Raw genomic sequence first — 24,797 nt, 5'->3', positions numbered from 1 at the left:
CTCTCATGCATCTCAACTGTGGCAACACAAGATACCAAAACTGCTAAAAAGAGATTGTTTGATCAAAGCTGAAATAAGTTCCAGTCCTTCCCTTCAGGCATCAGCTCTGCTTTCCATCTGCACAGCTATCAGGAAGCACCAGCAAACCATAAGGACAGCCTGAAAATATGAATTTGCAATAGTCTGTAACACTGACATTCCAGAGATGGAATAAGAAGATTGCCCCTTTCTACAGAAGCTAACATTTTAACCTCACTGGTCTTATACTGACAGATGGGCTGAAGTAAAATACACCTGACAATGCAGAGCTGGTTTTATTTTTTTCTGGGAAAAGCTGTTAGTATTGAAACAAACTGCAGAGAGCACCCAAGTGGGGTTAACAGCACACTCAGCTTGGCTACAACTCACCCCAAACAGGCTCTTGGCCAAAAGAGGAAGCAACACCAGTTACCAACAGGATGAGCTATGTTACTGTAAAGTCACACTTCTCACTTCAAAATTAACATGCTGCCCTACTTTCCACAGGATAAAACCAGGTGCAATTGTAATATTTTTGTCAAACAGCATGATGGTCTAGATGTTCCTTAAAAAAATAAAAATAATCCACTTGAATACTAAAAAGTAGTTATTCTAAAAATACTGTTTGCAGTGTAAGCCTGCTAATGGCATGTGTACAGAGAGAAACCACACCACCTTTAGTCAGTTAAAAAGGTACTTACCATTGGCAGTGCATTGATATGCAGAAGTTTTCCTTTCGGGTGCCTCTTGCCACAGAAGGGTGATGCTAACAGGGAAATAAGGAGACAAAATAAGGAATGTTAGAATGCATTATTTTGAAAACTGTGCTGTTAACACACAGTAAAACGTTTTTGCTCTCTGCAAAAAGCTTCAGGAAGGCAACTAGGGAACTTACAGCATTGCCTGTCCATGCCAAATTTCTTCTGGAAATAAATCACAGCTACCGACATCTAAACACTTTGAGAAGCCCCAAAAAAATGACTTCCAAAATGGTTACATCCACTGTGAAGCAGTGAAAGAAAAACAAATCTGTTTCCCTCACACATCTTGCACTAAATAACTCAATTTATATACACAGGTGTGCCCATGAGACCAAAGAGTTACCAACTCCAGAGTGACCTCAGTAATTTAAAAAAAACACCAGCTCATACTAATTGCTAGCAACACTTGACAACATGAAAATAACAGAAATCTTCCTAATGCAAAATTCAAGAAATCTTGCCCACCTTTAAAACCCAAACAAAAACATAATCCAAACAAATCCACACTCTTATATTTTAGTAATTTTCTTTATACATCAGTAGTAATTTTATGCACCCAACAATAAAATAGCTAAGTATAAGCACACAGCTTTTGACATCCAACGATGAGGTAACTCCATCCACTACAACATTCATTTTTATTTAGCTGTGACAAACAATTTTTATCCACACTAATATTCCTGAGTGGTTGCCCTCCATAAAATACTTGCCAGACGACTTTCCTTTAGGACATAATCTTATCGCCCACTCAAAGAGCAGGAAGGGTGACAGATGGACATGGGTGACTAATGAAGTATTACCAGACTATTTTTAGATTAAATTCTTTACCAAGCATCTGCAACCTGTGGTCAGAAAACTTTTACTATGAGTAAAGAATAACTATGGTTTGTGGCACTCATGATCAACACGAGGTTCTCACGTGCAATTTTCAACCTCAACCAGCAGGAAATCACTCATTATAAAGAAATTTTGGACCAAGCCAAAAAAAAAAAAAAAAAAAAAAAGCTGCAGGATTTGGGCTTATTTTATTCTTAGAAGATGCCACAAGGCAGGCAGGAACATCACCTTCACAGTGCAAGCAAGGGGCACTGCAAAGGATGCTGAGGAATGCAGGAATGCTGGGAATTGAAAGAATTTGCAAACATGCTCTTATTTCCTTGCTTAGTTGTACTGTGCTGCAGAAAATATGTAAATAGGTTGAGTGAAACTCCACTCCTCAAGAGGTACAGAATCCTATGCAAGGTTTTTTCCACAGCTGGGACTGCTGACCAGCTGAGAAAACACCTTCTTCTGCAGACCTCATAAAAACATTATTTGCTTATAACAAGAGTTCTCCTTAAAAAGAGAACAAAGCAGCAACCAAGCAATATTCCTTTGAGAACAGTCTAAATCATGACAAAAGCTGTGTGCAGAGAAAGGCAGAGGAGGGCTGCTACCCCCTTCCCAGTGTGATGCTTGGTTTGGGTTATTCCATTTGGGAAGGAACATTGCAAACATAAATAAAGGGATGATTGCACAAACATAAACCATTTTCTTCAAGGAAAAAAGGCTTTCTTCAGAACACACTGCCCAAACTGTCTCCTTCCAACACCTCTTTGCCCTTGTGCAATCTCGAGTGCAGTACTCATCACTGAAGCCAGAGAGGGAAACCTTTCTGCCTGATCTGTGGAAGAGGATTCTTGTCCTTTGCTTTACATCTAAACAGGGCAGTGACACGGAAAGAAGCTGGAAGCAAAGACTCAAGAGAGCAGAGAATGAGAAAAGAAAGGGTTCACTGACTTCACTTCATTCCTCACTCAATGTTAATTGGTTGTAGGCTCCAGTTTTAAATAAGGGTGCTTGAAGTGATGTGTAAACATTTAGAAAACTCTGCAATGTCCTTCTTCAGAATCAATGGCTGAGGACAAATGCCTCATCAGCAGTTTTCTTTCTTTCCAAATTTATCTTATTGGATTTTGGCATGTACCTTGAAACAATGCAGGTGACAGTTATAATTTATTGATTTCAGACTCTCTCACCTTTATATTCCAACCTGTTATGGTGATTTAAACAGGTGCCCAGATGTAGTAACAGCTATACTATGACACTTTAAAAAATCCACCAGATGCCCTTTAAGTTGATAAGGTACAACTGGGGAATGCACAGCAGCTTGTGGGTTTGGATCCTTCATCTTGGAGGGGCTGGGAATGGTTCACCTCTGCCTGATGACTGATGTGTGCAACATCAATTGAAAACTGCTCCTCTCAACTTGAAAAGAAAGATGATTTTGCCATGTGTACACTGACACGTGTGCTCAGAGCTAGTGCTGACTGCCTTGCCCACACCAGTTTTTTCTGCACAAAGTGACACTGATGCTCATGTCCCTTGGAGATTCGGGGCCAAACACTCAGTACAACACCCAGCATCACCTCCCTGTGAACAGCATCCTGTCCTGCTGTGGTGTACAGAGACCAGGCCTAAACCCAGTTCCTTAAACCCAGCCCAGCCCATGCTCCAGGCCTTAAGCTCAGCTTGCCTGAGGCAGGCAGTTCTCACCTGCAGGGCCAGAACTAACATTCCAAACCACCTTCACCAAAGCAGCAAACACCACCCAGGCTGCTCACACAGACCGGGCTGCTGCTATCAACCAAGCAATAATCATGGTACAAAGGAAACCACAGATAAAAACAACCCTGGCACCAACACAGTGACACATCTGGTTATCAACACACAGACCAGATGTACACTGATGTTGGTCCTTACCTGCTTCCAAACACAATCAGCTCAAAGCAAGGATTTCTCTAAATGCTACTTGCAGAAATGTTTAACCATTGCTATTGGTGCTACTTTCTCCTTCCCAGACATTGCATTGGGTTTGTGTCACAGCTAAACCGGTGTTCTTTGTGTGAGCTTTGAATTGCTCCTGTTCCCCGTGTGAACTTGTGCACTTGTGTTTTTTTTCTAATCCTCTTAGGATCACACTGTTTGTAGTACTTTCTGAGATTTTGGTGCTATTTGAGCTCTAGCAACAAATTTAGTCATTAGATGTTGTGCTTTCTGAATCACAAAAGCCTTCTAAGGACACAGTATCTCTTCTAAATTATCCTTGAGTATCTTGCTTTTATCTGGATTCAGTATCTGGAAAAAGTGTCCCAATCAAAATAGAATTAAAAATAACTAAATCCTGGATAGACCCCTCAGTAGCTAGGCTGCAAAAAGCATGAGACAATAATTTTGAAAGCCTAAATTGAAAACTAATCACTCCATTGAACTCTTCCATTCATTTGGTTAATAGGCACATACAAAGCTAATGGTGATTCTACCACTGCTGTGCTTGGAAAAAGAGAAAACCAAAGTTACTTCTTTTAATCACAGTTCCACAGTGATGTATGGCAATTTTTCAAGCAATTCAGCACGTCTACAACAACATCTGCTTTTCAGATCTGACAGAGAGGCTAAACTGAGACAAATACCAACTCAGAAAACTCAGGAGAAACAAATACATACAAGTGTGGGGGGGAAAATCAGCATCACACACAAGGTGTTGTTAAAAGCTGTCAATACCTGAAAATGATGGTAGCAATAGGGTTCCTAGTGACAAAATAACATGCACAGACTGCTCCAGTACTTCACTCTGGAAGCACAGTGTGGGCAAGGATGTTTTACAAGAAGCCTCATCAGGAAGCACTGAAAGTATCTAAGATCTGTCCAGAGACATATCCACACCAATTCCTAAACTCTGCCTGAAACAGCTCTTCTCTGTCAATTGAGAAATTTTTATTTCCTGATCTTTATTCTTTTACCTTTATTCCATCAGAAGTATAGAAAAATATGATGTAAGTTGACTTTTCTAGATGTTTCAATGAAGAAATGCTTAACCTATACATTAATGCAACATTAAAGCTGCACAACCTTCCACACTTCAGGAATACTCTTATGTAGAACAAGCAGCTGTGTGTCTATGGGTATAGGTGAATCAGCTGCTAAAACAAAGGGTATTTGAGGGGATAAAGAGAAAGAACTGGGCAAGCAGACAGCACAATTCTGGAGAAAAGATCCAGATACAGAAACCACTCCTTGTAAACCCACAGAAACAGGATTCCCTGTGCAATGAGAAACACAGGACAAGTCAGACCAGAGCAAAAGAATACTGCACAAGTTTAAACACCAACTGCTGTAACAGTCAAAAATTGAGGCAATCAGAGAAAATAGCTCCTAGCCCACTGAAAGGGAAGGAAGCTGAATTGCTGGAGAGGAAACCAACTCAGCCAGCTCCATTAAAAACTCATAATGCACCCCAGTAACCTTGTCAATGCCAATCACTTGCAAGGCATTTAAATGAAATTCATTAGCAAGTAATCCAATTCACATAAACTGGAAGTTAGAAGGTCCTAGAGAATGAAGTTAAACCCAGTCTAGACTGGGAAAGAATATAAAGAATTATTACTGAAAGCACTCTTATGCCAAAGGACCTTAAAGCACCACAAAACCCCATCTTCACAGACTGCTACCTGCAGGATGGGTGCCCACCTGTGAAAATTCAAAGTATTTTCCAATTTGTGGAGTTTTTCTTCTGAAAACAGTGGACATGATGACTACTGACATATTGATCAAAACCGTAGCATGTTGACAAATAATTTTTCTGTATTTTCAGTCTAGAACTGAGTTCAAATTTAAATTCATCACTGGAATATTAATCAGCTGAAACAACTTGTCAAACTGGGTAGTCTCAGCAGACTCAGTTCAAATAGGAAAAAGACTTTTCTTTCTCAAAAAAAAATAAATCTGGTATGTAATACTTTGGGGCCACTCTGACTACAGATTTCAAATATGTACCTAAAAAATTGAACCAAGACACACAAAAAAAACCACCCCCCAAAACCAAACAAAATCTTTACAAAAATCAGAACATTTTTTCCCAATCCTTTTCCTCAGAAGTAAGAACAGACATATTTCCCATTATACTAATTCAGCTTTCTCCAGCTCACTAAACCAACTCAGTTGCACTGGTGAGTGAGAATCCTTCCCTTCTCCACTCAACTCAGATGAGCCTTCACAGCTGAAGGAAGGCAGCAGCTGCTTTTGTCAACATGGAAATATGTTTTCAGGGAACTGATAGTTGAAAGGTTAGAAGGACTTTTAAATTGGTCTCCAATGTGGGGATATGGAACAAAGCTCATACCACTTTCCTGGGAAAATCACCTTCTTCTGCTAACAGTGGCTGCCTCATCTGTGTTTTCAGACAGATGATGTTTTCAGAATATATTCTTCTGCTTTGGGATTCATGGTAGCCTTGCAAAAGAATTTATATAGATTATGGCAAGCTTAATTTATTGAATTAATTAAAATCCTGCCTCAAATATGCCACGATTCGGGGAGGTGGAACACGTGTTTTACACAGACATCATATTTGGAACTAGATTCAAAATGTTTAGATAAGGAAATCTCCCAAAATAACAAAAGGACTTGACAATATTGTATCATTTTCAACCTCAACAAGTGTATCCACCATGAGAACCCTGGCTGGGTTTCCCTCAGGGTTGGTACCACTACCACCTTTAGTTCTTTGGGCACCCAGAAGTCAATCAGGGCATTCATTCAGAGTAACAGCTCAGATCTGCACTTTTGCCAAGCCAAGCTGAGGAGCTGCTGAGGACATTCAGCCAGTGCAGTGGGGCTTGGTTTCTGCTGCAAGAGGTGTTTGCAGACAGCCTGACGTCAGCAGGCTCAAGTTGTCCCGCTGTGGCCACTGACCCTGAACGCTGTGTACACCCAGTGGTGCTGAAGTGACACTCCCTGTCTGAGGACACAGGAGGAAGGCTGGTTGCCTTCTGTCTGCCCACTGCAGGAATAATTCCCAGGATACCTGCCCTTGCAGCAAAGGGTCGGGTTTAAAAACAAAGGTATTTCAAAATGTTCTTAAAAATCCACTTCGCTTGTGATACTGGGTATGTGATAGTAGTAGTATAGAGGCTGGAGAGTTAGGATCCAAGAATTCCTTCAAAATATCCCTCACAATAATGAGTTGCTTTTGAAACTCAAAAGCACTTAAAAATCCACAGGTATGAAAGCATTTTTCTGAAAACTTTCAGTCGTACCAGAGGCCAAAAGCAGAGTTTGCGGTGGAGCTTGGGCTCATACACTCCAGGTGTTCCTGGGGTACAGCTCCACTAAAATAAGGTGTTTATAATGTGTTCCAGATTCTTCCTAAAATTATTACTTTGTGCAAAGCCAGAGAAAAACATAAGCCTCTCACACTGCCAATAAAAGGTAACACTGAATGCCCGAAAATCATCAATTAAATGCATCAAGGAATACTTTTTTTTTAAATACTAGTCAACAAAAGCTGCTGCACTTCTGCTTACAGTCCCCTTTCATTTCCCCAGGAACTTTCAAAACTGAGTGATGCCTGAAGCACAATGTACTCAGGCAGTTGCATCACCTTTTCAAACAACTACTGTGTCTTGGTCTTTTTTTCACACAAATAACCTACAGATGAAGTTCCTCCTTTACAGGTAAACCCTGTGATTAAGTAGCAGACAAGTTGCTCAAGACCAGGCAACACAAAGATTATTTTTCCTTTTTCCAAATCTTTACACCATGCCATCAGTAGACAATACCATCTTTCCTAGAACTTTTGGCCTCTGTTCTTTCCATGTCTCCATCACTTCTCTAACAGAGCAATTGTGCAACCTCACGTGAGGGCTCTGATTCACAAAGAGTTAAAACCCACCTGGACAGTGCTGCCCTTGTTCAAACACTGGTTACCCAGCCAGCCCTGCTAAAAGGACAACTCATTCTTACACAGCAGCTACTGAGCTGTGACAAATTGCAGAGCAGGGTATAGGGAAAAGCCCGTGCTTCTCATTGCCAGAAACCTTCCCTGCAGCAGGGGCTGAAAGCACAGAAGGCAGACAGACAATTCCCAAATGAGCTGTCTCTTGTCCCTAAGAGCTCAGAGGTGTGGCTCACCTGAAGGCTTTGGTTCAGTTTTATGCTCGAGTCACATCCTAGCCAAGATCTAACTGCTGTTTTGTGGGGAGACCTCAGTGTACCCTCATCTACCCTCTCCCAGCTGGGTGTTCTCAACACTTCCTTTCCTCTTAAAAAAAAAAAATCAAAAAATAACAGTTTTCTTCCACTCAGCTCTTGAAGCATCCCACTGCAGGGTCAGAGGAGGACAGAACTAGCTCGAGAAAGGAAAAGGGAACACAGCCCTGAAAGGGAAGAAATGTAGGAGCAGCACTGCCCTATAGCTCCATCATCAAATTCCATGTTTCCAGAGGATGCCTGGTGCCTTGGACACCAAAAGGGAGCCCAGCACAAAAAGCTCTCAGCAAACATGGAATTATGTACTAGGTATGAGCTGTACCAGAAACAGCACAGACACTAACTGTATAAAATATGTATCTGTTATTCTGCTGTCTTTTCAAACCATTTAGATACCAGAGCTGTTTGTCTGTCACACTGACTGAATAGCGAAATAGCTGCATCAATATTAGACTTGTACATGGAGTAAGACACCAAAACCTGTTTCAAAGAATAAGGAGCTTACAGTACAGAGAAACATAGCAAAATATTTACCTTAGCACTATGGTCAGGGAGAACAACATCTATTAAATAAATGGACTAAAGTCATTAATCAACAGCAGCATATTAAACCAATATAATCATGCCACTTTTTTTTTTTTTTTAACAACAGGACTTAAGCATGACCAAGGAAAACATGTATCTGATTGATCAAAGACAACACATTCAAAAGAACTGATGAGCATCAGGAAACGAAACCACAGCAGAGAAGTCTTACAAAGATCATCAACCAGGCCAGGATTAACTGGTAACAACCTAACACTGCCCTTATTCAAGCCTGTCTTAAGCAGTAAAGAGGGTTTGGCTCTGTGTATACACTTGAACTATTAAACTCTCTACCTCCAGGATAGACCTAGGTGGTCTGTCCTGAAATTTAAAAAAAAAAAAATCCCTTCTAAAAATATTGTTTGATGGGTTAATTAACATTTCAATTATGTTGGTTTTCGTGCTTGTAGGAAAAGGTTTTTCCCTGTTGAAAATGAGTGTAAAAAAAACCCTAAGCAAACTTAATTTGTTGCCAAAATGAGTGAAGTCAATATTTTTGTTTCATTGGAAATATTTTTCTGTTGGATTTCCTATGGTCATTGCAGCTGTACAGCTCAATTTATATCCCTTTGAACGTATGTGTTACACATACAGAGTAACACACAGCAGGTATTTATGCTACAAACAAGTGTGAGTGAGATTAGACAACCTATTACACACTTTACAAACAATTAAAAAGCAGAAAAAAAGAATGCTGATGTTAGTTAAGGAATCAGTCTCAAGTACAGCTATGTGACATCACCAACAGGAGAAAAAGAGCAATTCCACAGGAGCAAATGTCAAGGGCGAGAAAAGACTTAGGTTTGTCTGGTGAAGATTGAGTAGCTGCAAATACATTTTAAATAACCAGGGAAAACTTCCCCATAACAAAATCATTCAGCTAAATACAAGTTAACAAAAACTCCCAGTGCCATGGGGCTTCTGTTATTTTAAACAAGAGTAGTAAGGACTCTGGAAGGAATAATTCTGCCTAAGGAGAAAGATTAGTGAATAGTGTTTGATCTAACAGGGCTTTTCCCTTTCTTTACTTTTTGATTCTTATCTTGATTGTTTCACACCAGGAATCTGAAACTGGCTGAGCTGTGCATCCTGCAAATCTCGTTCAAACTGGAATAGGCTGGGGATAGGATTTCACCGTTTGGGAATTTCATTTACAGAACTCTGCCTCTGCAGTCACCTACAGAATTCTCATTCTCTGTAACTGCTGTCAGGGCTTCATGAAACCTGGGTTTGGGACTTTTCTTCTGTTTTTTAAGCCAACTGACATTTATCAATGTGATCTACTAGACTGGTCAGAGTAACAAACTCAAGACCTCTGTTCTTGGTCTTTGGGAAATAAAATTCCTTAATCTTTCAACTTGTTAAAGACAGAAAATTTACCCCATCTTAATATTAAAATATGCCACGTAGGTACGATCACTGAAGTGATTATTCACTAAAACATCCACAGACCAGCCCAGTTTTAATTTTATAAAAAGAAAAAAACGTGATGAATGCTTATGAACTTAAAAAAAAAAATCGAAAAAAAAAGCTATGCTTCCATTTTCCATTTGAACCTACAGATATTTAGTTCTTTTCATTGATGGAGAATGAACAGAAGGCTTGTAAATTTTACTATTTTCTTTTGTGATCATGCTAACATACACTGGTTAACCAAGGAAGCAAGTGACAAATGCTCAGGGGAGGAGCACCCAACAACCTTGTCAAAAATACTCCACCTAGCAAAAGCATTTCCCCTCAGTATCAAACACCAAATATTGGGGTCTGGTTCATCTCCAAGCAGAACATTAGATATTATTTCAGTCACACCTAGTCAAAGGCTTTTCTTCCCTGTTTTTTTGAGGATACTTTTATGCCATGCTTTTCCAAGTCAGTGGCAGAATGTTGAAATGGAACAGTATGAGGTATTTAGCACTAATAAATACACAGACCCTACAGAGCACAGAGTAATAAATGCACAGGACTTGGCAGCCCAAAAATGATGCATCTTCCATCACCAACAAGTAATAAAACCCCAGGTTTACAAGCTGCTGCACTTCACAAGAGACTGTTTACCAGATCAGATAAAAACAAGGTTCAATATATATATTTTTTGTTGTATGACACGGTTCAGCTGCAATCATTTATCAGACTTTTTCTTGTGTTTTATCTTTCTTATCACTGCCTAAGGAACAAGCAAAATCTTGGAATTATAAAAACATCTCAAGACTCTAGCACTTCTGACCCATTTAACATATCCCCTTTTTTTACACCAACTTTACCCAGAAATAAATCCACTTGCCCTATTCTCCCAGGAATACTACTACTGGTCTGGTTGTGACACCTTCTCAGAGAAGTCTCCTTCATCCTCCTGGACTTGTAGCAGGCTGGGTATGCTCACCACCTACACACTGACACTCCCTCTGCCACAAAAACAAAAAGGAGGCAGTTTTGCTAGCAACATCTGCAGACTAAACAAGCTCAGTGTAAGAGCAATTAGCACTATTTGTTCTTTGGTCAAGTTAAGATAATTTCCTTGGGGCATTTTTAGCTAATCCCTTAATTCAGTGATTTAGAAAACTTTATTAGTTTTATCTTTTTGTTCCTAATAGCTTCCCATAAAACAGTAAAAATCAAACTACACTCACTTATTTTAGCCTGCACATGAAGAGTTAATTTTTAAAACTTCATTGTGTAACGACTTCACTAAAAAATTCTTAACTGACTTGAACAATTGCCAATCCTCAAAACACTTGCCAAACATTCTTACCAAATCTTGCAGTGGCTGCATGGACCAGCCAGAGAGCATCCATGGGCTCACAGGGCAAGGCTGAGTGTGGATGGAGAGAGGCAAATAATTCATGGCAGAGCAGCAACAAGAGTGCAAAGTGTCAGCAACACATGTATGAAAATGATCTACAGAGCCTCCCATCGCTGCATGGAATTCCTCTGTCCCAGCACAGGCTGCAGAGCCATAAAGGGTAAGATAAGGAAATAACCCTGGATTCCAGCACCGTGCTGCAATGGAACACTGCTGCAGCTTCTCCCTTCTGCTAGTCCTTAAAGCTGTACTTAAAACTGCCCAGGGGCCCATCTGATTTCACAGGTACCCTCCATGTACAAACACATGTCACATCTCTCATGTGACACATTTTAGGAAGGGAGGTGCACTTAAAACGCCTTGAAGCCAACATCTGTGTTTCTTTTGATGAACAAACCAGAGACACTCCTGCTCATCCTTAGTCAGCACAGACTTGACCCACTGAGGTCATTTCAGCAGCTCTATCAGGCACTCCACCCAAACCCTTCTGAGGCTTCTATTTTTCCATTTTAATTTATTGTATTTTCTCTTTTAAATTCACCAAACCTCTTGCAAAGAAAAACTGTGGGCACTGCCCAAGATGAGTTCATGGCCAGAGAGACCCAAAAAGCCAGAACTGACACAGATGCTTCCACGACATTATTATTAAACATGTTTAGAATTAAGAAAGATTAAACTACAAATCTCTACAGATAGCACACAGTAAATTCTAAAGCTGCTGCTCACTATTTTAACCAACTAGAACAAAACACAAGTAAATGATGGTGCCTAAAGAGAACTGGAGGGCAGCGTATGGGCTCCCCAGCCCAGTGCTGCTGCCTCACAGCATGAGGGAAGCAGAAGAGAGAATACTACAAAAGCATTTCTATTTATTCCTTTCAAAAACAGGGAGGTTTTTTTCATATTTGCAAAGAATTTCTATTTTTAAAAAAGTCAATAAAAAATTCTTTTGCAACTCTAACTGAAATCCTTCAGTGTTTTGACAACAGAACCCACTGCAGAAATAGATACTATGGAAATATCATATCAAAACTGAGTATAGATTTTTATTTCAAATTCAATTTAAAATTTTGTTACCAAAATCTGATTGAAGCCACAAGAAAAAAAAATCAGATAAATTAAATAATCAACTAAATAATCAATGGAACTGCTGAAAATCACAGGCAGATGTTCATGAACTAAAAGTGTTAAGTGGCCAGTTCTTACAGTTGTATACCAATTATTTTTAAGACCACAACTATTTTGTATTCAAGTGGTTCAGTGCTTTCTACGTACTCTGGACACTCAAGGATAAGAAATTCATCTGCCAGTTATGAGACTACAAGCCCCCATTAATTCCAAAATACTGAACAAGAAAATCGGTTCATTTCTCTACTGTCAAAAGAGCACTTTTCCCTAGGTTGAAATGCAGAAGTTTCCCTCTTTATGCACTGCACTGAAACAATAAACCAAGTGAAGATTTTTTTGCATTAGATACACGCCTTCCTCTAAATGCAGTTTGACACAATAAATTAGAAACACGCTATTCATCAACATGCAACTTCCTAAAAAGTCATAAAAACTTAAATAATTTGTATAAATAAAGGTTATGTGCTTTAACAAAAGCAAAGCAAAGCAGTAAATCAGCCTGATTAGCAAAATAAATAGCATTTCTACTACAACAACTCAATCTTAGGAGGAAATCAAACATTTTAATAGATTGCAGCACAGTTATTTTCTCAACAAAGTTTGATTTCTCTAAATCCAAAGCAAAATTACAATCAATTACTTCAAACAAGGGCTTCTACCTGTTGATTAAATTGTTTTCCCTTCGATCAACCCTGAGCCTAGCACACATTTCTTCTGGGATTTAAATAGTCAAAGGTGTAAATAAAAGCCTAAAAGATCTCCTTAAAACAACATCTATAATCAGCCTTGATATTCACTTCTTTCAAAAGAAAAAGATTTCGAGTAGGGCAGCAGAAGCACACAGCACTAGGCAGTCCCTCTGTGTCTGGATGCAGTGATTGAAAACAGATCCCAGGAACATAGAGATACAGGACATAACCCACATCCTGAGGTGCTTGGTGCTCCTCTGGAGGTAGAACAGTGAGTACCAAATAAACAAATAAAGGAAATTTAATCATTCAGTCCTGGGTGGGTTGAGGTTTTTTTTATTATTTTTTAAAGCTTAGCAAAAACAGCAAGTATATGGAAATAAACCACAAAGTTGTATCCAGACTACAATAACCTTCAGGTAATTATACTGAGAAAGAAAGAATAAGGGCAGTTGCCACAGGAAGTCACCTATCTTAACTGTGCCTGGAATTATTTTTGTATTCAGTATGCATTCAAAACTAAGTTTTTTTTACACTTCACTTCCATAATTCACTCCAGCAGTGCCACACTTGCTCTTGCTTCTGCAGGGAAGCATTCCCCACAAGTTCACTGTGGGTATCATAAAACCTCAGCTCATTGATAATTAACTTGTACATCTCATCTAGAAGTTTCTTTACAGTGCCTCCTCTGTATCCCTTCTGGAACATTAGTAAGAAACAACAAAGACTGGACCAAGAGGGCTGATTTTAACTACAAGCGGTGTCAGAAGAATAATAAAGTTGTTCCCATTTGTACAGTAGCAAATAAGGAATCAATAATATAAAATACATACATTATAAAAAAATAAACCTCAGAAACACCTTCTGAATTTAGGTTTCATGGTCTTACACACTTCAAAAACATGAAAGGTCCTGAAAGATCAATACAACCCATAGGAATCTAAGGTGCAGAAATCCATAATTTGATTTTTTTTTAATATGGTAAATTGTACAGTAGCAAACACTCAGATAAATCAAAGAGATTGCCATACAAGAAACAAAACAGGTTATAAATCCAGAATTTATAAACCTCCCATATCCTCAAATAGGGAAATGTGGTGTGAAGAATGCATTACAGAGCTTGTTTTCTAGTGGGCATTCAGGTATTTCTCATTTCAAGTAAAAACTTCTATTAAAGGAACATGATCTCTAAGGATTTATCTCTGGGCTTTCTCCCCCCCAATACTGTTAATTTTTAATGAGCTTTCTGAAAATTCCCTTTGCATTGAATCTCACTGGCTGGGGATGCCAAAGGACCCTTTGATCAGCAGATAGAAACCTTTTCCTAGTTTTGGAGGGATTTTACTCATGGAAACAGCAAAAAATTCTTTTGATCATAGCACCAAAACTCTGATTTCAGATCACTCCTGGTTTGGAGGCACGGGGGGCTCGTGTTCTGCCGAGTCACTGGTCCCGTGGAGCAGCTGAGCTCAGACTGAGCCTGAGCAGGCACAGACAGATCTGGGACCTGGACTGGCATCCAGTTGTCACCCTGGCCCCACAAAGTCCCTTTGATCCAGTCCAGTGCCTGAGAAATTTCCAGACAGGGCAGAATGAATCTGCCAAGCCCTGCTGTACGTCCACACCACAAGGACATTGCTGGGCTGTTTCTAACACTGGGACACCATTTGGGAGAGCTACGAAAACAACTCATTAGAGCACCAGGAGAAAATCCTTTTCTCCCAGGACACTGCTGTGCCATGGAATAGAAAATGCTATTTAACAAAAATGATCAACTGCAAACAAACATGAATAATTTGCTGAACAAAAAAATATCTTGCAGCTAAGAGACAATATAAATTACCATATGCAGACAACGAGGATGTGAAAGGAGCAGGGACCTCGCTGCCCAAAAAATAAATCAGCAAATACAGAAAGACGGTTACTGACTATGTTTTGATTTTAGCAATAGAAATCTAAAATAATCCAAAATTGAGGATGTAATTGCCAAAAGGAAGAAACAAACAACACAGAAAAAGAATAATCAAGACTGGAGAAAAACAGATTATCAAAGGCACCTGCTATCACAAGAATAGAAATGAGATCTTCAGAAGCCCTGAAGGACTCCTTACAGAAAAGAAGCAAAAAAAAGCATAAAAACCCCAAGAAAGTGATCATTACTGATTTGATCATTTTAGCATACAAACAGAGATGTACTAGGGATGGCAGAGACTGCCAAAGGGAACAAAACCCAAAAAGGTGGGGGTGGATATTCCTGTATTCCTCTTGCCTATGCCCTGCCAGACACGTTCCCCATTTTTTCCACTGCATCCAAACCCCTGCAACCTGTTGGGATTGAATGCAGCAGCTGCATCTCTCCCACACTGCCAGACCACAGAGCTCCAGGAGAACAAGGGCACAGGGGTGCAAACATCTGGGTGAGACTAAAGCATCATCTCCTCAAAGATCTCCCCTGCCTGCTCTGGCGCTGGCCTCGGCCTCGAGACAGCGTTAGTCCTGTTGTTTTATTTCTGTTATTTTATTTCTGTTATTTTATTTCTGTTATTTCTTCCCTTGGAACAGCAAACACTCTTCATCCAGACAAAGCAGGAGGCTCACTGTGTTTTTCTGCTCTGATCAGAGATGTTTACTCCATCCTTGCCCTGGCCCACGCACACTACAGAGCATCTCTCCCTAAGAGACTGCACTCCCAGAATATGGGCTGATCAAACACTGAATGCACAGTGCATTTGACTCCCATATATTAATTATGTACCTCTAAATTATAACGATTTCTCTAATAATTTTCTTACAGAACTTGAAATTCCCACAAAAGGGAGATCCCCTTTGATGTCTCTTCTGTATAAATCAGAGACACGGTGTAAATATTATTTTGCAACAAACAAATTCTATACATTTCTCCTCATTTACAAGATGATCAAAACAAGTGAGAAGTTCTAAGGAGAGAACTTTAATTTTGTTCATTCACCCCCTGCCTCTACCAGCTCCTTGAGTTCCTGCAGGAGCTCCTTAAGCCTTTGGAGAAACCAGAAGATCCTGCTGGGAAGGGATAGGGAGAGTGCACATTATTTAATAACTAGAAACTATGTATGAGAGACCTTTCTAGTTTTATTTTTGGCACAACTTATCTGCTGGTAGAAAGACTGTATTTTAACACTGAGAGGAATGTAATGGGAAATTTATTTTAAGAATACAGTTCTAGCAGGTCATAAAGATTGTATCATTATCCTCCTTGGACAGTAATTGGCAATAAGAATACATGTTCTTCTTTTAGTTTTTCTTCATTTGATGAGTTAAAAGACAAATGCTGTTCATCCAAATGCTGTTTATTTAATATTCAGCTTTCCTGAACTCTTCTTATGCAAAGCACAAATGCTGACGATCAATTATTTTAGTAATCATAATTCAAGCTCAAATTTTACACTCTGTAAACACATTATCATGACCACCACATTATGCATTTGAAAAATTCCAGTTGCAGTAACCCATACAAATGAGTACACTGCATTAGACTTACAGTAAAATTCTGTTCTGGCCAGACATACAAGGGGTTTGTTCATAACAGTAAAATGAATGAAGCACACATAAATGCTGAGTATTTTTCTATGCAGTGTACAAATGCACACATTCATACACAAACAGTCACGGCACTTGTTTGGAATATCGAATAAAAGTGAAAAATATTTATACTTGTCACTAACAAGAAATTATTTCAAATACTAGATTTTATGTTTTTAAAATTAAATTATTGGGTACGATAGAGAAGTCAGAGAAGAGCTGGTGTCATTTTGGCAGGAAGATTTCCTATAAACTTCATCAGGTTGACAAGAACTAAGTTTTCCCAAAGCAACCGGTAGCTCTTTGGGAGCAATCTAGAACGCCCTCACACTTAGTGGGTGGCCTAATACATCCTGAAATGTAAGTCTATAATTAAATAAAAATTTGCAAAATTCAGTTTAGACTTCTTATGGGAACGCTTAATGCACATATAATTGGGGTAACACACACTGCATTACATTTCCCTGATAAACCATAACTTTTCAAACCAACGTTTCATGGAAATGCTTAGCAAATAGTTTGACGTTTAATGCTGCAAATAATAATAAAAGGCTAAACAGGGAAAAAGTGGGCCTGCTGCTGAAGGAGGTGGATGATTTAGTGGCAGTAGATGGGAGATAAGGCTGAGGAATTCATATCAGGGATTATTTGATCTTGACCCATGGGACAGATGGGCTCTGTCAAAGGGTGCGGAGAGCCAAGGTCACAGCAAGGCCACCACTGCCATGTCAGAAAGCTGGTGGAGACTGAGGGGTCCTTGGTGGCTACAGAAAGGCAGGTTTTCTGCCACCCTCAAATAAAAAGGGTATCACCCCAATTTATACCCCACAATATGGACCCATCCAGTCTGGGATGTGGCCAGCTGGATGAATGACCACCAGATGGGTGGAAACACAGCTGGGTCCAAACACAGCAATTAATTAATGGGTCCTTCAGCAACTGAGAGGAGGCCACAAAGTTGTTTAGAAGACTGGAGCACCTCTGCTATGAAGCCATGTTGAGAGAGCTGGAAAAGAAAAAGCTTCAGAGAGACCTTAGAGCACCTTCCAGGACTTACAGGGGGCTTACAAAAATACAGAGTGGGGCACATAGTTACAGGAAAAGAGGGAATGGCATTAAACAGAGGGCAGGTTTAGCTTGGACATAAGGAAGAAATTGTTTATTGTGAGGAGTTTCACTGGAACAGGTTTCCCAGAGAAGACGTGGATGCCCCATCCCAGGAATTGCTCCAGGCCAAGTGGGAGCTGGAATGAGATGGTCCCTAATGTCCCTTCCAACACAAACCATTCTGTGGTGGCCAGGAGGCCACTAACACCTGGGATACTGCAGCCATCTCTCCTGGGACCAGACCTATCCAAAGTCTCCCCAAGGACTTAGAGGAAGACAGGAATGGACTCTCATCAAGCTTGTAGGCAGCATCAGTCTGGGGACAACCAGCAGCTACACCTGAAAGCAGGGCTGGCATCCAGACACAGTAGGAAGCCACTGGAATTCTGCAAGGACAAACACAGGGTGTTGCTCCAGGGAGGGAAGAGCCCTTCTGTCAATCCAGGCTGAGACCCACAGCTGAGAAAAACCTGTGGGTCTTGGCCAAGCCAGTGGTGTTGTGTGCTTTTTGACATCTTGGGTTCTAGAATGATTTATTCTGTCTATTCACTGCCATTGACTTTGAAACCTTGATAACATTTTACAAAATAAACCCTTATAGAAAGCATGATTCCAGCACATCCAAGTCCAGCAGCTCCTGCTGGTTGTGGATTTTTTTGTTCCCAAAATGTGCACTTTGTCTTCAGAGAGAGCCAGTGCACAGCCTGCAGCAAAACAACTTAAAATTGTGATTCCTGCGTCTACAATTAAGGCACAATTGGCACTTTAAGGGGCACATTCTACAGTTCATGCTGCTAAAGTAAATACTGTGTGCATGAAAAACTGCCACACGATGAGTGCAATGAGCATCTATGCTTATTTGCCAAAGGAGCTCTTGTAGTTTGTATTTAATTCTAATTCGTTATCAAGCATCTTAAAAGTCAAGCAATTGCAAAGTCCCATAAATATATATGACTATTTGAGTTTTCATTAATACAGTACTTAACATGCAAAACCAAATTAATTTATTTCCGCATGCAAAAACCAGAATGGGTTGGAGAGGCAGCACACACTCACACAGGCTTGGAACTGAGCAAACTGTTACAAATTTGCTGGAAAAATTGTATACTGGGCATATGTAATAGGCAATTTGTTAGCACATAATTGCTATTTCTAACCTAAACCAAGGCAAATCTATCCAAGAAGCATGTTCACATAAACACTGTATTTTATATATATGTATATAGGCATAAACACTCTTAAATATTTGATATAGAAGCACATTTTTGAAACATGAAAAGCAAAGCATGATGGGGACATAAAGAACCCAGCTTCATTTCCCCTAAATACCAGGGGAGCTAAACATGTGCACCCACACCATAACCAATGCTACCCCCAAGTTATCTTCTGCCAGGAGAAAGAACAGCAGCTGCACAAAGAAAAAGCTGGAGATTAAACTGTGAACATCTTGGGGGAGAAAAAAAGAGGCAAGAAACTTTAACAGGACTGTCCTCCCAAGCTGGAACAGCAGCTTTACCTTCACCCCATCCCACCTTGCCAATGTTCAAATATGGAACATTCATAATTGTAAGGTGACATATTCTAATTGTGTGAGCACAAGGCTGCTAATCAAACATTTATGTAGATAAAAATCAGAGCTGTTAAAAGGAATTTTCTTAAAAATTCACGTTTAAACCACATCCTGAGGTTAAAATGTAATTTGGTAGGGTGATGCTTAAACTGTCCCTAGAATTTTGCAATACCTGCAAAATTCCTTCCCTTAGTTAAGTATCTGCTTAGTACAGAACTTCTTCCTACTATGAAACTCAATCTCCTAACATAAAAATAGGAAAATATACCATAAACATTCACAAATCAAGATTAAAAAAAGACTTTATGACATGTATCTGAGCAATACTTGAGAGATTCCAGCAATAATCTGTGAAAAAAAATTTGTGTTTATTTTGGCCATCACCTTCTATTTTCATGTGATGCCTTTAGTCTTTGCATTAGAGTACCACAGTCTCATGCAATAATCACTTTGGAAGAAAAATAAAGATTAATTAAAGCATATAGCTGGCATATTAGCTGAAAGGCTGACATACACCACCATTCCATTTCCATTGCTCTTCAAGGAATCCTCTAAACAAGCCTGCACAATCAGAGCATTTACTCTTTAAATAACCATAATGAAAAGCAAGGTTATTTCACTTCTTGAAGCCTCAGTGTACATTCCAGGGCTCCTTATACTTTAAGGAAATAGCAATAAAAACCAAAGGTATTCTTTTTTTGAAAGCATTTCCAAAGCCTTAGAGACTGTGACTCTACATCTTCAAAATGCTGAAGTACATATACAAAATGCACAATGCCACTTATTAAAAACCTACATTTTTTACTGGTGTGCATGCCTCTGTCTTTATCTAGATTATAGATTTAACTAGGTTATATCCAAGTTTTGCAATTCTTTCTGCTTAGCCCCAGTAAAACACGGCCTATTCCATCCATACATGCAACTGAAGTTTTTTGTTATCTCACACTTGAGCTTATGCTGCTCCTGGCAAAGGCACTCACCCCACTCAGAACCTCTTAAAATCCTTCTGAAAAGGTGACTGGCTTTTGTCTTGCCATGTCTCTTTGTAGTCCTGCACCAGCTTCACCTTCTAATGCCTCAAACACAACACACTTACCAGGCTTCTCTTTTATTAGCCAAGAAGGGCCTTTGCACTTTGCTTATCAGCAATTTGGTACCAGAGAGCAACTTCAGATCCCTCCAAATGGCTAATGATGCACTTGATGTATTTTCTGAGGAGCATCAGCATGCTTTCTCACACAGTGCTCATTATGAGAGCTGTTCCTAAATTCACAAGTCTCCTTTCAAACCCCTTTTCAAAAGTCTCCCTTTCCATGTCAGCTCAAAAACTGAGTGTTCAATAGCTCCAGGTCAATTTTTCTTCCATGAATATATAATGGCTTTCTGAATTCACATCAACTTTTAGTATTACCATGTCCTGAGGCAAAAAATTCTGCAGGAATATTCTAGGAAAAAAATACCTAACAGTGTTTATTTTGGATATCACTTTTTAGTTTCATTTGATGCCTTTAGTCTTTGCATTAGAGCAACAGCAATCACTCCCTAATTATCTTCACCACAGTGCTTCCCGATTTACAAATCTCTCCCATCTCCTCCCTCAGCTGTTAATGGGTTCCTGCCACTCAAACTGGAGACTACTCGACTGCCTAATGAAACTTCCACTGCTGATTCTGACTGTGGGGATGACCCAACTTGTAAAGCCAAGCAGACACTTCGCTAAGTTTCTAGAAAAGACTTTAAAAGAAATCACTTTGGTTTTTTTTCTCATTAGCAGGACAGACTTCTGAAATTGTTCTGCCTCAAGGACATTAGATGCTGAGTCCAGTGTACAAAGAAAGATGTCAGCACTACTAATTTCTGCTGCCAGGAAAAGAGAGATGCTCCATGTCACCCAGACCATGGCAGCAGAAGGGGAAAGACAGCGAGGGACACTGAGGACTGTCAAATCCTCCCCCACTGCTGCGGTTATTCCGTCTCCACGCCTTGTCTCACAGCCGTGAAAAATGAATTGGATTTTCTCTCAAGGGCTGAACTTTACTGAGGATGACGAGGAGGCTGTGACGAACCTGAAACCTGCAGGGAAGCCACAGACCTGGTTCCTGTGCACTTCAGCAGCAGCTCTGCCCTTAGAGCCTAATCTGCCTCTGGTCCAATTCCTTATTCTGCAACAGCAGGGAAAAAGTCATCAGTTCCTGCTTTGGGTAGCAAAAGGGAATGGCTGTGTAAGGAAGTTCAACACACATGCCTTCATTAATTTACTAGATGAGCAACTTCCCCATGATACCCACAGCACAGCAGTAGTGTCCTAATAAATTCATATTTTTAAGTCAGGAAATGCATTTTTGGTATAGATTTGAAGCTGACTGAGACATAAATGAATGAGATTCTCTAGCAGTGGTTTTATTTCCTTTGAGCATGAACCTATAAGAACTTTGGTAAACACACTGAAAGGTTCTATGGTTTCACTGCTTTATGGTTTAATAATTTTATATCCTTTTCTGAGATGTCTCGCATCTGTTTACAGAACTGCTGCCTACTGAGTCACAGATATTTCCAGAGCCCCAGCCACACTAGACCACTGTTATTTTTCACTCTCCAAAAGAAGGAAGATAATCATTAACTATAGCAGCAGGGAAAATAAAATCCATGCTGCCTGACTAAGTTAACACTGCACATCCAATAAAAATAATCATTTTAAAAATTATAAAATCATTGAAACAATTTTATCTTTGACGTTTCCCATAGTTTCTCTCACTACTCTTAGCCATTTTTTCATGTTTCTCTTAACAAGGCTTGCATGAGCTGACCTAGTTTATTTGCACTCCTCCCAAACTGTGAAGTAGAATGTGTTAACATAAACCAAATGGTCCCAGTCATTTTGAAACAAGCTTCTCCTCTGCCAGCTACTCACCCTCTGCCACCTCTGTCTGCTGCCTTGACACTTTCCAACCATTTTTCCTCCCTGGCCTTTGCTGCCACCTCCTTTGTTCTCAAATCCTGTCACCCCAAATGCCTCCCTGCTTTTTATCCTGAGGGGTGACACCTTCGTCTTCTCCCTGGCAGCCCCACACAGCCGGGCTCCCCCTTACACCCAAACTGCTCCTCACCTCCAGCACCCCAAACTCCAATTCCAGGTGGGAATCCAGCTCCTGTGCTGCTGAGAGCTGCTCACCAAGCTCGGGGGCCCTGGCTGTGGCTGCTCTTTCCCTGGACACAGCCTGTTCCCAGCTGTGCCATGGGATGATGCCACCGCTCCCCAGCACAGCCCCACTGAGCGCCCCAGCCCGTGGGAAAAAGCCCAGCTTGGATTTAGTGCCAAACCCTGGAGGAGAGGTCAATGTGTCACCTGTCCCACAGCTAAAGCTGAGAGTGAGAACTTCATCTACTGCTCCAGCGGAAGTGTTGCTGCCATCCCTGGCATATGGTATTACTCAGGTTACTATTTTCATCTTTGCTAAAGCTGTAGCTATGGTAAGGTAACAGCCCAAAAATTTCATAATATGACATGGGGGGTGGGGGGAAAGAATTGCAAAAAAAAAGAAACAAGTCACAGCAGTGAGGAAACGGCCTTTAAAACATTTGTACTGTTGCGGCTTTGTTCTGCTATTTAGAAAAAAAACCCAAAAAACACTGAACAACCTTGCAATAAGCTGCCTGAAGCAAGCTATTTTTGAGTTTCCTCTAGTTTAATGACTCCTCATTTCCTCACTCCAGAGGCATACCTGTAAGTGCCACAGGCCAGAGAGGAGCAAATAAGCACCTGTGGTAGTTAGGAGCAGAAAATGCAGCAAGCACTTGCCCATTACATGCAAGTCTGGAGGACAGATTGTGAATTGCCAACAGGGGAAGCAATGAGGAAATCATATGGAGATGTGAGAGTCTGCCACTCACATAAAATAACTTTCATTCCTTTAAAATTACCTTAACTGCACAGTCCTATGCTAGAAGTTCACATCCAGAAATCATCATGGAGTTTGTTTCTTTACTAAGCAAACTCCCTTGTACTGATCCTCAAGTTTAATGAGGTTGTTTCAGCTGTTGTGATTCTAGAGGAGGGTGGATAAATCCACAGGAGCTTGGAACCACGGACTGCCAGCAGGTTTAGAACACAAAGGAACTGCACCTAGAGCACATGGTCCATGGTTGTGCTGTAAAATACACCTCTCCCAGCACACCTGTGAGCAACAAACCCACAGCAGCAGATTGTTCCACCAGAGTGGAACTGCCAGGATAAACTTCAACAACATGCTTTTTCCTTTAGTGTCTGAAGGCTGAACAGCTAGAGAAGGATACTGGAGAAATACATCTTATTCCAGCACTGACTACCACAGACAATTTCCTCTCACACTCTGCACTGCAATCATTTGAAATTCTTACAATGCCAAATACTGTTGTTTGTATTGCAAGGGTTTCAGGTTTTTGTTACAGATGTGAACCTTTACCCAATCTCTCTGCAACCACACCAAGGACTTTGGCTAAACCAGGTCAAGGACATGAACCTGAAACACACATCAACCCACCATGCAAGGCAAAAGGATGAGCTGGTACAAAATTCTGTTGCCAGATTGGACTTGCACAAAAAAAAGCCCTAAAGGAGCAGCTGTGATCTGGCACACACCCGGTTTGATCAAACACTGCTCCTGCAAAGGCAGGGTATCAGTCCTGCCCTTGCTGATTTCCTGGTAACAAGCACAGTTACAAAAAGCACACTCACCCATTAGCACAAAGATGGAGCTCTGGCCTAAGGCCAGTCTTGCTTGGGTTTTTATGTCGTTTATGTAACTAAAGTATCTAAATCTCCCTGCCCATCAGACTGAAAACAGGACAGAGAATGCAAATAGGATTCTCATTTTCCATTTGGCTACATACAAAGAGGTTGTTGCTGGAAGCATGAGCTGTCTTGTAGAGATTTGGGGTTCTCAGATACCTGCCCTCTGAAACTGTACAGTTGACTACAGATGTTGCTCAGGACAACAAAGAAACACCAGAATCTCCCACTGCCACACAGAGCTTATCATTTCCAGGAACACTCAGCTCAATGAAACGCAACAGAAAGTCATCACCAACCAAGAACACATCCAACCACAAATCCAACACCTGCCCCAAATCCAACCACAGGCTGCTGCACAAGATGAACCAGATGTCACAAGCAAGGAGAACTAATTCAGTCCCCTCCACACAAACACATGACTTTGTTTGCTGGACTGAACAGCTCAAAGATTCAGAGTCTCTCCACCTGCTACTCTTTTCTTAATTCATTGGGTAAAATGACATATCCCCTCCCCCTTAGCCATAACTGAAAATTATAATTAACAAGATGATGACATAGGAGGTCTTAATCAGTACTAATTCTTGTGTTCTTGCTTGCTGAGAGAAGGTAAATTTCATTCTGAATTTTTCTCAAATAACCACAGCCATTCAGCACAGCTTCCTGCAATTTTTGCTTTCACTAGTGTTATAAAAAATTCAAGTTTCCTAAGCAAAATAATAAATAATCTAATGAACAGGAGGCCAAACTTGCATGGCAGCTATATAGGATAAAACAAAATCAC

General features: G+C 40.3%; 1 protein-coding gene across 1 annotated transcript in view; it reads right to left on the bottom strand.

The window, feature by feature from the left end:
* TBL1XR1 (TBL1X receptor 1) overlaps positions 1-24,797 on the bottom strand; it is a 105,344-nt gene that overhangs the window by 58,100 nt on the left and 22,447 nt on the right. Inside the window, 1 exon segment of the mRNA XM_033068996.2 lies at positions 720-784. The gene's annotated coding sequence lies outside the window, so the exon portion shown is untranslated.

The sequence above is a fragment of the Catharus ustulatus genome, chromosome 10 (assembly GCF_009819885.2).
Source record: "Catharus ustulatus isolate bCatUst1 chromosome 10, bCatUst1.pri.v2, whole genome shotgun sequence".
Taxonomy (NCBI): Eukaryota; Metazoa; Chordata; class Aves; order Passeriformes; family Turdidae; genus Catharus; species Catharus ustulatus.
This window is presented reverse-complemented; position numbering and strand designations above follow the sequence as displayed.